The sequence below is a fragment of the Tupaia chinensis genome, unplaced genomic scaffold (assembly GCF_000334495.1).
Source record: "Tupaia chinensis unplaced genomic scaffold, TupChi_1.0 Scaffold146769_1, whole genome shotgun sequence".
NCBI lineage: Eukaryota > Metazoa > Chordata > Mammalia > Scandentia > Tupaiidae > Tupaia > Tupaia belangeri.
This window is the reverse complement of record NW_006206624.1, coordinates 634981-652217: the sequence shown is the minus strand read 5'-3', so window position 1 is coordinate 652217 and position 17237 is coordinate 634981. Positions and strand designations below refer to the sequence as shown.

The 17237-nt window shown below is 36.7% G+C and overlaps 1 pseudogene; it reads right to left on the bottom strand.

Annotated features, from left to right (window-relative positions):
• Positions 1-10272: 10272 nt before the first annotated feature.
• LOC102477905 (60S ribosomal protein L5-like) overlaps positions 10273-17237 on the bottom strand; it is a 57296-nt pseudogene continuing 50331 nt past the window's right edge.

Genomic DNA, 17237 nt, shown 5'->3' with positions numbered 1-17237 from the left:
TAATTTGGCCAACTGAGACATGATTAAAAATATAGGCTTAAATCCAAATTAATATGTAAATATGATTATAAAACAATGCAAATATAATTCTTGAAATAGAACATAGATAATGAGAAAATAATTTAATAATATGAAACTGGGACACTATCCAGAACACAGCAACAAAAACTAGGAGGTGTGAGATTTTGGAGGGACTGGGGATTGGTAAAAAAAATGAATGTGCTAATTTCATCAACCAACCTGGGGAAGTCATTAGAAATGGCTTATTATTAATATTTATAATTAGAGAGGAGGGACTAATTTTACATTTGAAAAGCTAAAATGGCAACTGGTGAAACTATTGTAAAAGCTTACTGCCTGCTTTCTTTATTAAGTGATGGGGGAGGAGAAGACAATAGGAGAAAACACACAATGAAATCAGAAGATTGAGGACAAATGATTGAGCAAGAAAGCACAGAAAAACAGAAAACACTTGATAATATATATTAAGTACATTAACTAATTAAAATAACAAGTTATCAGACTAGGTTAGAATATGAAATCTAGCTACATGTAATTCAAAATAAAAGTCACTAGATTGACTATATTGATATCAGATTTGGCAGATTCATCTGATGAGAAGAAAATCATATAATCTTATCAAGAGCTGACCATTTATGAAGCTACGAGGAAACCAATAAGTCACAAATAAAAATAGATTAGACTATATTTTTGTCAAGAACACTGTAAATATGAAGCTGAATGACAAAAGTGGTAAATGCTTTTCTAAGGAAAGTATGAGACAATTAGAAAAGCAAAACTCGGGCCAGCAGGTGGCATAGAGGGAAGGCAGATGAAGCCCACACGGCCAACTGATTACAGGTTTGAAAAAAGCTGCGCATGTGTGCATACATGTGCAAAGTTCTGAGAGGAGAATGAGGGAGAAGAGATTGTGGTGTGGCCATCTCCCCTGGGTAGGGAGGTGATTACTACTTTCTCTCTCTCGCTTTGTCTCTTTTTGGCGAGCAAATGTGCCCTACAGTGAACAAAAAAAAAAAAAAAAAGAGAGAGAAAGTGAAAGAAAAAAAAGAAAATCAAAACTCAAAGGTAGAACATTTATAAAGTAATGCTATTAAGATTAGTAGGTATAAGGTTGTGGTCAAACCTATTCCTGCAGCTGTGTTAAGAGAGTTTGCCAATGTCATTTGAGCATTTGACTTCAGAATCACAAGCCCAACAATAATTCACTCTTTCTCTTTGTCACTTCCTGCTTAAGTACTAGCTAATGTAGAGAGGCCTCCAGTGCCTGTTCTTGCCTAACTGCTTGTTGTGCTTGCTGCTCTTGGTACAGATGCCACTGTGTCACCTAATATGGTGGCTGACAGAAACAACTTCCTTCTGCCCCAACACCTCTCATTAGCAGTTGCCTGGGGCCAAAAGGGGAGGGAGTGTGTTGTACTGTTTAACAGTTCTTGCTCCTGTAAAGGGCTGGTGTGTTGAGAGCTAAGTCCCTCTGCCATGAATATTTTAGCGCCCTGCCAACCCATTGTCCACACTGCTGCCAGGATGATCTTAACCTTAGCTTGTCACTTCCCAGTTTAACATTCTTCCTTGGTTTCATGTTCTCTAGAATAAAATCCAAATCCTTTAAGCATTCTCAGCTCAACATGTACACTGTTTTGCATAATTTTCTCTACTTGTTCCTCACATTTGCAACCCATCCCCTTGCAAAACTCTGCATTCTCTCTACCAACATACTTGTTTTTATCTCTGCTTAGAATGATTGATGTTTTAATTATTGTGCAGAGATTATCATATTAAATTACAGAAATCTGAGGGAAATAGTTGTCAGGAACATGACAAATAGTTAATACTCTAATAAAAAGAGAGTTTCCAAAAATTAGTATGGGACACAAGAAAAACCACAGTGGAAAAATGGACCAAAAACATGAAAAGATAATTAACAGATAGAACAATAAATTGTTGATAAGCAGTCAGGGTATAAGGAAAAATAATTTCATAAGTAGTCAGACAAATAGAAATTAAAATACCATGTTTTAGTATGTTTCAAACAATGGTTTTTTAAAAATAACACAAGTAATGTGTTTTGTTTTAGCAATTCAGTATATTAGAATGCTTTTCTAATGGATATAAAGAATGTCTTAGAGAAGCACCTTTTCCTATATTGAACCAAAGCACTATATTTGCTAGTAGCTACCCTGTGTGTAGTACCTCCTGTATGCTAGGTTGTTCTAAGACCTTTACATGGTTTACTTCCTTTAATCTTCATAGCAAACCCTTTGAAGAAAGTACCATGACTTTCTGCATTTTACAGATTTAAAAACTGGAGTCCAGAATGGTTAAGTAACATGCAAAAGATCAAACAACTAATAAAGGGTGGAGTTGAAGATGATCTTTTGCAGTATGATTGTAATGTCCTCCCTTTTAATCACTGTGCATACTACCTCATAGAGAGGAGAGTGAGAGAGAGCTTGTTTCATTATAGATCATAGATAGAAACAAATTCTATCCATTGCTACCATTTGTTAAACATTTGCCTGCCAAATATTGGACTAAACATACATAATACAGCAATTGTATGAGATAGACATGTTAAATCCATTATACAGATGATAAAAATGAGGCCTAAAAAATTTATGTAACATGCCCATTGTCATTCATATATCAAGTGGTAAAGATAAGCTTTGAATTGGTTATGTTTACACCAAACCCTCATGCTTTTCACTGCTGTGGAACACTAGTGCCCAAATATCAACATGAATACAGATATTTATAAGCCAGATCACATCACTCTCCTAATGTAACCATTCTGATCGTTTCCTGCCACACTTAGAGTGAAACCCAAATTCATTACTTTAGCCGAAAGGGTCCACCATGCCCTGCCCCTCTGGGCTACTGTTCTCCTTTGTTGTAGTCCAGTCACATGTGCCTTCCTTGTTTTGCTGAAAACACTCCAGGTCCACATCCATGTTAGGGACAAAGAATGTCCCCTGGGCCTCAACTTTTGCCAGATAGTTGCATGGTTTACACCTTCACTTCCTTCAGAGATTTACTCCATTCTTACCCAGTTAGATGACCATCTCCAAAACTGTGAATTTTAGCACTCTCTGGACCCTCATTTGTTTCACAGTGTGTACCAGACATTCATTTGTAAGCCTAGTTGTTTATTGTCTGTATTCCATCACCAGATCTAGTCCCAGGAAGCCAAGACTTTGTTTTATTCACTACTGTATCCTCTGAGTCTAGATCAGGAGTTTAATAAGTCTTTCTCTGTAAAGACATATTAGATATTTTAGACCTCGGAAGCCATACAATCTCCCCCACAGCTCCTTAATTCTGCCATTATACCACAAAATCAGCCTTAGACAAAAAGTAAATCAGTGAGTGTGAAGTTAATAAGACTGTCTTTTAATAAAATTTTATTTTCAAAAATAGGCAGTAGGCTAGGTTTGACATATGGCCATTGTTCATTAACTCCTGGTCTAGATAATTACCTGATTGGAACTCAATACAGATTTATTAAATGAATGAATCTATATGTCTTAATAAGACAGACTTGTTTCTACACACACACATACATAGACATATATGCACATGCACATGAGTTTGTGTACATGTCTATGCACAGAAAAGATACTGGAAAAAATTTAATCAAAATATCTCAGTAGTTCTTTATTATGGCATATAAGTTTTCTGTATTCTCTAAGTTTTTTACTGAGCATGAGTTACTGTTTTTATTAAAATATTATGTAAATACAGAAAAATGTACAGTTTGCAATTGTACTGTTCAAACAGTTAGCACCAAGTGAAGAAAGAGAATAGCATTATTACCTTAGGAGTCCCTCCTGTGTACCATTTCAGTTCTTTGTGTACACTGTCCTGATGTCTATAGCATAGATTAGTTATCTGTCGTTGCATTTTATATTAACATAATTGAGTGGCATGTATTACTTTAGCCGAAAGGGTCCACCATGCCCTGCCCCTCTGGGCTACTGTTCTCCTTTGTTGTAGTCCAGTCACATGTGCCTTCCTTGTTTTGCTGAAAACACTCCAGGTCCACATCCATGTTAGGGACAAAGAATGTCCCCTGGGCCTCAACTTTTGCCAGATAGTTGCATGGTTTACACCTTCACTTCCTTCAGAGATTTACTCCATTCTTACCCAGTTAGATGACCATCTCCAAAACTGTGAATTTTAGCACTCTCTGGACCCTCATTTGTTTCACAGTGTGTACCAGACATTCATTTGTAAGCCTAGTTGTTTATTGTCTGTATTCCATCACCAGATCTAGTCCCAGGAAGCCAAGACTTTGTTTTATTCACTACTGTATCCTCTGAGTCTAGATCAGGAGTTTAATAAGTCTTTCTCTGTAAAGACATATTAAATATTTTAGACCTCGGAAGCCATACAATCTCCCCCACAGCTCCTTAATTCTGCCATTATACCACAAAATCAGCCTTAGACAAAAAGTAAATCAGTGAGTGTGAAGTTAATAAGACTGTCTTTTAATAAAATTTTATTTTCAAAAATAGGCAGTAGGCTAGGTTTGACATATGGCCATTGTTCATTAACTCCTGGTCTAGATAATTACCTGATTGGAACTCAATACAGATTTATTAAATGAATGAATCTATATGTCTTAATAAGACAGACTTGTTTCTACACACACACATACATAGACATATATGCACATGCACATGAGTTTGTGTACATGTCTATGCACAGAAAAGATACTGGAAAAAATTTAATCAAAATATCTCAGTAGTTCTTTATTATGGCATATAAGTTTTCTGTATTCTCTAAGTTTTTTACTGAGCATGAGTTACTGTTTTTATTAAAATATTATGTAAATACAGAAAAATGTACAGTTTGCAATTGTACTGTTCAAACAGTTAGCACCAAGTGAAGAAAGAGAATAGCATTATTACCTTAGGAGTCCCTCCTGTGTACCATTTCAGTTCTTTGTGTACACTGTCCTGATGTCTATAGCATAGATTAGTTATCTGTCGTTGCATTTTATATTAACATAATTGAGTGGCATGTACTCTTTTGTGTCTGACTTCTTTCACTCAACGCTATATCTGAGAGACTGGTCCACACTGAGGTATGTAGTTGCAGTTTATCTATTCTTGCAGTTCTTTAGAATTATATTGTTTGAATTTATAGCATGTGTCCCTCATGAGCTGTTAGTATGTGTACTTTCCATGTTTTCCTTTTATTCCCACTCCATGCAGGAATCTCAGACTTTGTCCTTTGGAATTTTCTTAAGTTTAAACATTTTTATAGGACTAAAGACTGAAGCATCCTAAAAGTGGATGTCTTTCATAAAAATATAAGTCCATTCAAAAGAACAATGAAAAAAAGCAGGAGGGGAGTGAGGAAGAGTGTGTTCAAGAAAGAAAAGATTTACCCAAATGTGAGAAGGGAGGAAAAGGGCCTGTTAATCCACTTTCCCAGAGAGGACTGGGAGCTTAGTATCAAGGCCCTGAGAAGATGGTAAGTCCCCTGAGACAATGGCTGTTTTAAAGAGATTGGACACAGAGCACCATGTTTTTTTTATCTCAGCAGGGAATGAATGTCTGGACATAAAGGAATCACTGTGGGCATAAAAATGATGACATCAATGCTGAACCCTGACAGAATGGAGACAGAAGCCTTTAGCTTGTTTTGGAGGGCTTGCAGCAGACTCCTATATATTCTGGTTCAACTCCAAACAGATAAATGTTTCCAGGAAAGCCAGAAATTTAATTTCCTAGCAGTCTGACAAGTGATGGATCAAAGTGAGATTTAATTTAATCTAATTATTATTATAATTATTATTATTATTCTCATTCCTTTTATAGATCATTATCAAATTTAAGGACTTGCTGAGTTTTTATGACAATATTCTTATATTATCTTTAATTGATCTGTTTTTAAAATCAAGGTCAGTGGGCTAGCCCATGATATGGTAGTTAAGGCAGCTCAGTCCTGCATGGCTGACTACATGGTTCACAGTTCCATGCCCTGGACCCAATGGCTTGAGAAGGATGCTAAGTCTGATTGCCTAAGTGCCCCAAATCCTGAAAGGAATAGAAATGGAGGAGAAGGGATTGTAGTGTGACCATATCCCATAGAGGGTGCTTTCTCACTTTCTCTCTGCTTCTCCACCCTCCACAAATACATGTATCCTCTGGCAACATTTTTTTTTTTTAAATTTTGCCTTATGGCGCATGTGCTTGCCAAGAGAGAGAGAGTGAGAAGAAAAGTGAGAAATGACTCCCTAGGGAAGATGGCCATGCCACGATCCCTCCTCCTCCTGGGATTTTGGAAATGGACACACATGCACTTGGCATAATTTTGAAACCACCAATCTGGGCCTATAACCATGATCTGCCATGTGGTATCTGGAGCCTTTACCTTTTGGTCCTCCTTCTGGCAACATTTTTTAAAAACATTGAAGTCAGCTGTCTAGTTTTCTGGTAGGTATGGACACTAGGTTTGGGGGTCAGAGTACCTGTCATGGTGGAGATATGAAATTTATTTTATTTTATTCTTTGACATGTGAAGGTCAAGGGTTTTTCCCTTCTCCCCCAACTCCAACTTAATTGAAAATTCCTAACAATATAGGTAATAGTGTGTCAGTTAGTTTATTATGTTATTCATTTTTACTATTTCTTCTTTCTTCCTTGTTACTTTACTAGCAAACTGGGGAGGCTGCCTCTTGATTTGTTTGACACATATCATTTTTAACCAAACATGACCTAGATTTCTTGAATTCTTGTTTTAACTTTCTCATGTTGCCCTGTCTTTGGAAATACATTTTTCCCCTTAACAAAATAAGTACTCATAAAATAGGCACTCATGCCACATTAGTTTTCTTAGGTTCCCTTGACAGCGATGAAGTGAAAAAAATAAATAAAGATGTCTGCAGGAAATCTAATATCTTTGGATGTTGATTTTATTTATTTTTAAGTCTTGCTATAGGGCACAGTCACTCACCCGAGAGAGAGAGATAGTGAGAAATTATGACTCAAGGGGGATGACCACACCGCTATTTCTTCTCCTCCAGTCTCCTCTTGGGACTTTGGGCATACACACAAAAATTCCAGAGTGATTTTAAAGCCACAGGGTCTGGGACTTGAAACCACAGTCAACCATGTGGGATCAAGCTGCCTTAACCTACGTGCCACCTGTGGGCTCCCCTTATATGCTTATTTATTAAACAGAAAGAATAGAAATGAATCTACTAATCATTTAACTCAAGTTAAAAAGGTAGCAACAAGATAAACCTAGGGAAGGTGGGAAAAACATTAAATATTGAATGAATTAATTATATAACAAAAATCTTCACTAAATTGTTCAGTGAATTTAGGAGCTGTTGCTTTGAAAAGCTGACTATAAAAGCTAATCCAAAAAAAAAGTTGTGAAAACAACTCCAAGAATAGGAATTAATAAGAGTAAGATTTCTCCATATTAACCACATACTTTATGTATTTCCTCTAAAAATTCAAAAAGTATTTTTAAAACTTGACAAAATGATTTCAAAGTCTCCTACAAAAAGATTCATGTGGGAACCAGCAGTTAGCTTAATGGCTATGTCGCTGGACTCCCACGTAGTCGACCGCAGTTCGTGTCCCGGACCCGGTGGCTTAAAAAAACTCACGCCGGGCGCGTGTGCGTGCGTGCCCAAGATCCCGAGAGGAGAATGGAGGAGAAGGGATTGCGGCGTGACCATCCCCCCTGGGGGGCGATTTCTCGCTTTCTGTCTCTATGTCTCTCTCTGTCTGTCGGGCGAGCGCACGCGCCCTACAGTGAAAATCTCTCAAAAAAAAAAAAAGATTCATGTGAAATTAGCTAAAAAGTCTTAAAGTTGAGCAGTAATAAATAATGACTTATATTAACAGATATTTTAAATTAGTCTAGTAATAAAACCATCCTACAGGTTTGATGCTAGGGTAGGAAAGGCAGAGAAATCAACTGAAAAGAGCAATAGATACAGAAAGAACCAAATTTGTTAAGGGCTTCACTTAGATGAAGGTGATACTTAATAATGTTGGATTATTCAACAAATTCTGGTGGGCCAACACTCTATCCATTTAAATTAACTACATTATGATAGGGATCACAAGCTCCAATGTCTTTAGGAGCTGAACAGATAATATGCATGCTTAAATTATTGAATAGGAATGTGTATTATAGTCCATTGGGGCTGCTATAACAAAATGTCATAGATTAGATAGTTTAAATAGCAGACACTTACTTCTTACAGTTCTGGAAGCTGTAAGTTTGAGATCAGGATCCCAGTATGGTAATGCTCTGATGGGGTCTCTCTTTGAGGTTGCAGAATACTGATTTTGGTGGTTGAGAGAGAGACAGGGGACAAGCTTTCTCATAAAACCACTAATTCCATTCCTGAGTGTTCTACCCTCATGAATTCATCTAATCCTAATCACCTCCCAAAGGCCCCGCCTTCTAATACCATCACATTAGTGGGTAGACTTTCAACATTTAGCTTTGGGGCGGGGAGGAACAAATCTTCAATCTACACAAAGGAGTGAAAAAAATATATTGAAAAGAAAAAAGCATGGACAAAACTGCCTCTGAGTGACATGAAAATAAGTCATGAAAATTGTGTGAATATCTACCACCTGTGTATACAAGAGTAGTGTCCAAAAGAACATTCCCAGAAAATTCTCTTACCATGAAATTAGTAGAAACATGAACTTAGCAAATTAAATATACTCAAAACAAGATGATAAAATATCAGAATGAGTTGAGCGGGGAGATTGAAAAGGTAAGTGGGAAATTCTGAAATACATACATATACACACAAGAATGATGGCTAAAAATAAAATTACTACCAGAGAACAAAAGTTTGATATAGTCAAACAATAAACAGAAGGATTTTTGTCAATCAGTCATCATCAATTTCCATTTTCTGTTGGGCAATATCTAGCATATTAGACAGAGATTTTTGTTAGACATTTTTTTACTATAGGGCACATGCACTTGCCAGAGAGATAGAAAGTGAGAAATTACTTCCCGGGTCGGGGGGCGGGGGATGGTCAAGCTGCAATTCCTTCTCCTCCATTCTCCTCTCAGGATTTGGGGCACACATGCATATGTACCTGGCATGAGTTTAAGCCACCAGGTCTGAGACTCGAACTGCCGTTGACTACGTGGGAGTCCAGCGACATAACCATTATGTTATCTGCTGGTCCCACTATATATCTTTTACTTATAGTTGTGTTAGAAATCATAAATTTAATAAGTTCCAAAAAGAATTCACTGGCCTCTAAACCTGGATTTTACTCACCATTCTCCTTCTTCCTAAGAACCACCACATCCAGCCACATGCCAGGGCCACAAAATTTTGGACTAACCTTAAGAATTTCTCTCATAATCTGTACCCAACCTATCAGTGGACTCTTGAGCTCTAGGTTAAAGTATGCCCCCAATCTCCAACTCTATCTCCTTTCGTTCTTTAAAAAAAAATTTCTTCTCTTCTTGGGATTCATATACAATGGAAAGAAATTATACATGGTTGCATGTGCATGTATACCCAAGATCCCAAGAGGAGAATGGAGGAGAAGGGATTGCTGCCTGAGCATAGCCATCCGCTGGGAGGTGCTTCCTCACTTTCCCTCTCTGTATATATTGAGAGCACATACCCTATGACAAAAACCTAAAAAAAAAAAAAAAAGAAGAAGAAATAAAGAAAGAAATTATACAGAGAGATCCTATAAACACATACATAATTTCTCCCAGTGGTAACATCTTGTAAAACTATAATATAATACCACAACAAGAAAATTAACATTGATAAAATCCAGTGACCTTATTCAGGTTTCTCCATTTTACAAGCGTGTGTGTGTGTATATTTAGCTCTGGACAATTTTATAACATGTGTATATTCAAGTAACCACCACCGCAGTTGGTTTAACAATCCCATTAATTCTATAATAATTATCCTTGAATTATTCTAGCCAATTACTCAGCCACACTTGCTTCTTGTTTCTGGAACACATCAGACCAGTATACACATTACGTCTGTTCACTCTGCCCGAAAGGCTTCCCATTCTTCCCTTCCCCCCTTTCTGACCCCAAATCTGCACCTAGTTCAAATCTATTTTCAAGTAGCACCCTATCTGGCTACTTCATAAAAGTTCGACTCACTCATTTTTCTTCTGTGCCCCTTTACTCTATTTTTTCTTTTTCTCTTTTTTTTTTCTGCTTTGTTGTGAAGTTTATTGACTTTATCTTGAATAAAGTCATAGAAAATTGTTTAGTTTAGCTCTCAGCAGCCCACTCCTGAGCTCTGCAGAAGCTTGGCTTCTGGGCTACCTGATCTTTTTCTGGGCAAGGGACATTTTGGGATGATTCTACCTCTTCTTTTTAACTTTTTTCTTGGGCTTCTTTTCGTAGACTGGGTTCTCTCGTATAGCAGTGTGAGCTTTCTTCTCCATCTCCTCCATCATGTCTGGAGTTACACTGTTCTTGATGTACTGAGAGGACTGTTTCTTGTAGGCGGCTTCATCTTCTTCCATTAGGTATCGCGTGTAGTCTGCAACGTTCTGGCCCATGATGTGCTTCTGATGGACTCTGCATTAGATTCCTTGATTTCAGAATAACCAGGGAATCGTTTGGTACTGTGAGGGATAGATAAGCCTCCATCCACCGCTCCCTTCAGGTACCCAAAAACTTTATTGCCAGTGGTGGTTCTGGCAAGGCCTGCATCCAAATAACAGGTGAAGGCCCCAGGCTGACCATCGATGCTTTCTACACTGTACTCATCTCCGGTCACTTCCACTTGACTTTCATAGATCTTGTCCATGCCAAACCTACTGAGAAGCCTGCGGGCCAGCAGTGGGCCAGTAGAATATGCTGCAGCATCATTTGTCAGGCCAACCTTCACACTGTGTTTTGGTAGTTCGTCTGCATAAGGTGCGCAGACTATCATATCCCCTTCTATACGGGTAAAAGCAATCTGACAAATGATACCTCTGTTAGTTACAAGAACTATCATCCTATATTTGGGTGTGTTGTACTTATTTTTATCCTGGATCACCAAGTGTTTCTGAGCATAGTAATCAGTTTTACCCCCTTGTCGTCTTTGAAATTTCACTTGGTATCTCTTAAAGTAGGCCTTATTCTTGACACCTTTAACAAATCCTGTGCTGTGTAATAGAGACTCACAGCCACCCTGAGCTTCTTTTTTTAAATAGCACTTATCACCACAAGAGTCATTATATTATTTGTTGTCTTTCTCCATTAGAAAGTCGATTCCATGAGTGCAGTATCTTTGTTTTTTGTTTGTTTGTTTTTAAAGAGAGAAAGATTTTTGCTATAGGGTGTGTGCACTCACTAGAGAAACAGAGAGACAGAAATAGAGAAATCATCCCTCCATAGTCTCTTCTCCTCTGTTCTTCTCTTGAGATTTTTGGTCATGCATTCACATTCACTTGACATGAGTTTTAGGCTACCAGGTCCGGGACTCAAACCACAGATTACTATGTGAGAGTCCAGTGACATAAACATTATGCCATCTGTTAATCTTAAGATTTTGTTTTTCAGGGGTTTTTTTTTTTTGCTTTATTTTGGGTGTGGGGGGGAGAGGTTTTTGCTATAGGACATGTACACTCTCCAGAAAGACAGAGAGAGACAGAGAGATAGAAAGTGAGAAATCACTCCCCTGGGGGGTGGCCACACCGCAATCCCTTCTCCATTGACCTCTCAGGATCTTGAGCATGCACGCACACGTGCCCAGCATGAGTTTAAGCCACCAGGTCCGGGACTCAAACCGCAGTTGGCTGCATGGGAGTCCAGGAACACAGCCATTACGATAACTGTTGGTCCGTTAAGATTTTGTTTTAAACTATGATCTTCTATCTAGCATGTCTTGTATCTGTTCATTTTATTATTTATTCCTGACTAGATTATCATATCATATTAGATTGAAATTTTTGACAGCTTTATTTTTTTCAATTCTTTTTTTAACATTATGAAAACCATTTCTTTGATGAAAGAACAATTCCTCATACTAAAATATTTTTCATGTAGAAAATAGTTGAACAATGGAGCCAATTTAAATTGAAATGTTATAAAAAATGATGAGAGTTGGAAATTATGCCCAAGAAATGAAGTGAATTTTCTCCTTAAGTATACAAAATTGTTCATTAACAGCTAAAATGCACTCACAAATGTTATCTTTAATTTTTTTTGAGAGGTTTTCGCTATAGGGCATGTGCACTCTCCAGACAGACAGAGAGAGACAGAGAGACAGAAAGTGAGAAATCACCCCCCAGGGGGGATGGCCATGCTGCAATCCCTTCTCCTCCATTCTCCTCTTGGGATCTTGGACACGCACGCACACGCACCCGGCGTGAGTTTTAAGCCACTGGGTCCAGGACGCAAACCGCGGTCGACTACGTGGGAGTCCAGCGACACAGCCATTACGCTAACTGCTGGTCCCGAATTTTTATACTTTTCATTCATTTTCTTTCCTTATTAGAATTGGCCAATATTTCAAATAACAAAGTAAACATTAATATTGACAGTTAAGATGTTTCTTGTCTCAGATCTTGATGAGTTAAATATTAGGTTGCTGGAAAAGTCATGCTGCATTTTTGTATAGTAAAAGTACGTCATGACTTTTCCAACAACCCAGTGTATCCATCTATTCAAGTAATGTTTACTGTAGGTTTGGGCATGTAATCTTTATCAAGTTAAGAAGGTTTCTATGATTGCACACATTGCTGAACTTTTGGGTTTTAGAATAGAGAGGTTTTGAGTCTATTTGTACAGACATTGACATACAATTTTTTCCCCTTAAGTCTATTAATGTTTTTATTTGCAGATTTTATATTGAAATAATCATTTTGTTCTTGTAGAAAAATCCCATGTAATCATCATGTATTGTATTCATCTTGCACTGTTGAATTTGTTCAGCTCTTATTTTCTATTGGATCTTTGCATCTGCATTCATAACTGAAAGAGGAGTAGATTTTCCTCTTGTTTTAGAAACAAGATTAGAGATGCCCAGTATAATCTTTTCAGCAGCTTTTACTCTATTTCTATTCTCTGGAAAAATATATATGATTGAAGCATGTATTTTATACTTTGGCATAAATCATCTGTAAAATTACCTTACTCTAAGTATATAAACATTTATACTTTTAATAGCCAATTTTCTTTTTACAGCAGTTTTAAGTTTACAAAAAACTAAGCAGAAGTTACAGAGATTTCCTATTTGCCCCCTTCTGGGCATAATTTTTCTTTTTTTTTTTTTTTTGTAGAGACATTCTTTGACAATCATCAATTCATGTAACAAATATTAATCTATTAAATGCTTTCTTTCCTTTTACACTAATACCATTTTTTAAAAGAATTATTTATTTCACTTCATTTCTTTTCTTATTTTTCTTCATTTACTTATTTTAATTTGACCAGAAAGACAGAGAGAGTCAGAAAGAAAGTGAGAAATCACCCCCCAGGGGGGATGCAAGTCGCCAGGTCCAGGACTTGAACCACAGTCAGTCATGTGGGAGGTCCAGCGACTTTAACCACTATGCCACCTGCTGATCCAATACTGATACTTTGTTTTCCTATTGATTTGTATATTTACTCTAGCTTTTTATATATCTTATTGTTTTAAATGCTTATATTTGTAGCTGTTTTCCCTTTTATATCATCATTTACCCATATTTCACTTTTACATAAGAATCACCTTTGCTAGAAAATCTGCGCATTTAATTATTCTTTTCACAGAACGAAAATTTTCTTTTATTAATCTTCTCTATTGCTTTTTATTCATCTGTCATTATTTTTTGCCTTTATTATTTCTCTTATCTGAGTTTGCACTATTGCTTTTTAAATTTTTTTTTTCAGTTACCTGGCTTAAATGCTCAGTCGTTTTGTAATTTTTTCTTGCCCAAGCAGGTGGCACAGTGGCTAGGGTGCTGGACTCCACATGCCTGAGCACAGATCTAGTCTCAGACCAGGTGGCTTGCTTTCTCACTTTCCCATTTTCTCTCTGATGACTACAGCAAGGTTAAAAAAAAAGATAATAATAATAATAATAAATAAAATAAAAATAAATAATTCTTTAGAAAAGTGTTTTTAAAAATGTTTCTTTATTTATTGTAGTTGCAAAGTAACACATTCTTAGTATTAAAAAAGATAATTTTTTAAAAATTAATGGCCCATAAGCTTGTTGCTAAACATTGTTACTTTTTTGATGTATGTAATGTACTACATTAATAGCTATATCTACATATGACTATATATGTGGCTTATATATTAAGGTATACAGTGCACCTTCTTTTCTCAAATAAGTAAATTTTATTTTCTAATTTCTTATTTTGAAAAATGTTAACCTACTGAGGTGCTTAAATAATAATAAAATGAACACCTCTGTTCACTTTCATCAGGCTTCATTAATTATTAGCATACATTCTGGAACATTTGACACACACACAAAGACAGGATAGAGAGAGGAAAGTGTCTACACTTTTCTGAACCAATCAAATACTTCAAGATGTATTTCTTAAGAAGAGCATTCCCTATACAACCACAGAACACTATTGTACCAAAGGAATTTCATGCTGATACAATTGTCGAGTGCTTAGTTTTTGTTTTTGGGTTACTTTGTGGGGGGGGGAGGTTTTTGCTATAGGGCGCATGCGCTCGCCAGACAGACAGAGAGAGACAGAGAGATAGAAAGCGAGAAATCACCCACCGGGGGGATGGCCACACCGCAATGCCTTCTCCTCCATTCACCTCTCAGGATCTTGGGCATGCACGCACACACGTCTGGCGTGAGTTTAAGCCACCCGGTCCAGGACTCGAACCAAGGTCAACTATGTGAGAGTCCAGTGACATAGCCATTACGCTAACTGCTGGTCCTGAGTGCTTAGTTCTTGTCCAACTTTCCCCAATTGCCTCCAGATTTTCCTTATAGCTCTTCTTCCTGTTGATCCAGAATCTAAAGATCTCACATTGTGTAGAATGGTCACATCATTTTAGTATTTTTTTAATTATATCATAGTACCCATGTTTTTGCCTCTCATGACATTTGACTTTCTTAGGACAGTCCAAACACTTGCTCAGGGTACTCAGAGACATCTCTGAACTTGAACTGGGAGCCTTTCCATTTGAAGTTGTCTTACAGAGTGTCATGGTTTACTGCTGCACCACTGTCTGTCCTCTAAAAATGACTATGTTTTTTCCCAAGTGTTCAACTTAGGTGTGTATTTTTGTCTTATTGATTTATAGGAGTGTTTATATAAGCTCTTTAATGTTTATGGGCTTTTCAAATGTCTTCTCCAAATTTATGGTTTGCCTATTCACTCTCAAGTTTTTTTTTCCTGTCTTTAACTTTTCCTCTTTTCATATGTGGTATTCTTTTAAAGATATGCTATTTTATTAAATATCTAATTTAATTGTATGATATTTGGAGAACGTAGTTTGTGAGATATTGATTCTTTGAGTGTGTAGGCTGCCTGTATGGCTTAATATATGTATGGTATATTTTATTAATAATGTGTGTGTGCTTAAAAGTTGCATTTTCACTATTTTGAGGGTGTAGGGGTCTCTATATATCTAATATCTGAGACTAAATAATGTTTGAACAAAAAGCGTTGTCACACATTTGCTATGCTATTTCCACTTTGGGAGACAGAGAAAGAATGCATGCCATCGAGTCCTGGTGAAGCTGATTGGGAAAAAAGCCACTTCAAGACAGTGATTTGTAAGCAGAAGAAATATAAGGTATTTTCTCTCTTAAAAAAAAAAAAGATTGTCAGTTGGTGGTGGCATGAAAAAAGCACTCTCCATGAGGCATGATCATGGCCCAATCCCTTGTCTCATTCTTCTCCCTTTAGGGATTTTAGCCACACACACACACACACACACACACACACACACACACACACATGCACCCAGCACATTTTTCAAGCTGCAGAGTGTTGAATTGCAAACACATAGTTGGCCTTGTGGGATCCAGCTGCCCTAAGTGCAAGGCCATGGATTGGCTGTATAGAAGATCTTTTCAAGCCTGGCAATAGGACTTCTATTTCTTCATTATTCTTGTCTGTGTTGTGACCACCATTGAAGTCTTACATTGGATTGTAAGATAAAATATGCAGGATCCAGTTAAATTTGAATTTCAAGTAGATAGGAAAAGTTTTATTTCATTATTATAATTTCTAATTTATATATAGGTTATGCATATTTATAGAGTGCAGTATGATTTTTCAAAACATGAACACATTGTGTAATGATGACATCAGAATGGTAAAGCTACCTGCCATCTCAGGCATCTCATTATGTTGGATTCCACACATTCCAAAACCACTCTTCTATTTTGAAGTATACATAGAATTGTCACCAATTATGTTACTCTGTTGTGCTCTAGTACTCTAGGATTAATTCCACTTATCTGCCTGGACTTTCATATCTGTTAACCTAATTCTTCCCATCCCTTCATTCCTCTAACCTGTCCAATATCTGGTATTCATTGTCTCGTTTTCTTGTTCTGTTTAATCATATCTAGTATAATATGCCCCAATTGTTATATGGTACATGCATATACTTAAAAAAAAGAAAATCACTGTTTATGTGAAAATTTAACTCAGTTTTGTGTATTTTTATTTGCCATGTTGTAGGAGTGGATGTGGGATTGAGAAAGTGGAGAAATAAAGTAAGTTGATGAAATATATTTAAAAAGAAAACATTGGGTATTGTGACTAGACAGAATTTTCTAGAAGCAAATAGATCTGAAGCGTACTATGTTTCTAAGAAAATTTAATTGCCCAGGGAAGCACAATTCCAGGACAAAAGAAAAAAATCTTTCATAGTTCAAGGCTTAAACAAATCCTGTTAACCTCTTATCTTCCAGAATTGACAATATGCTGAGATGCTCATGCAGTTTCATCATATTCCTCAATACCTACTTCAGGCATGACCAGGCACAAAATAGACAAAAAAGGAAAAGAACCTTACAGAAGGTAGATCTAAATAACACTGAAAGCAGTGGAAAAGGAAGTCCTCCCCGAGAAGAGAGTCAGAAGCAATCTTTTCAGACCCTAGGGAAGGAACCCTTCACATATTTTTTCAGCAGTCTTTTAGAAGTTTTATTGACAGTTATTAACTTTTTTTTAATATAACTTAAACTTTAAAAAAGTTTTTATTTTGTTTTAATTTCTTTTATACATTCAATAACTATATATCAATACAGCTTGTAATGTGAATTTACC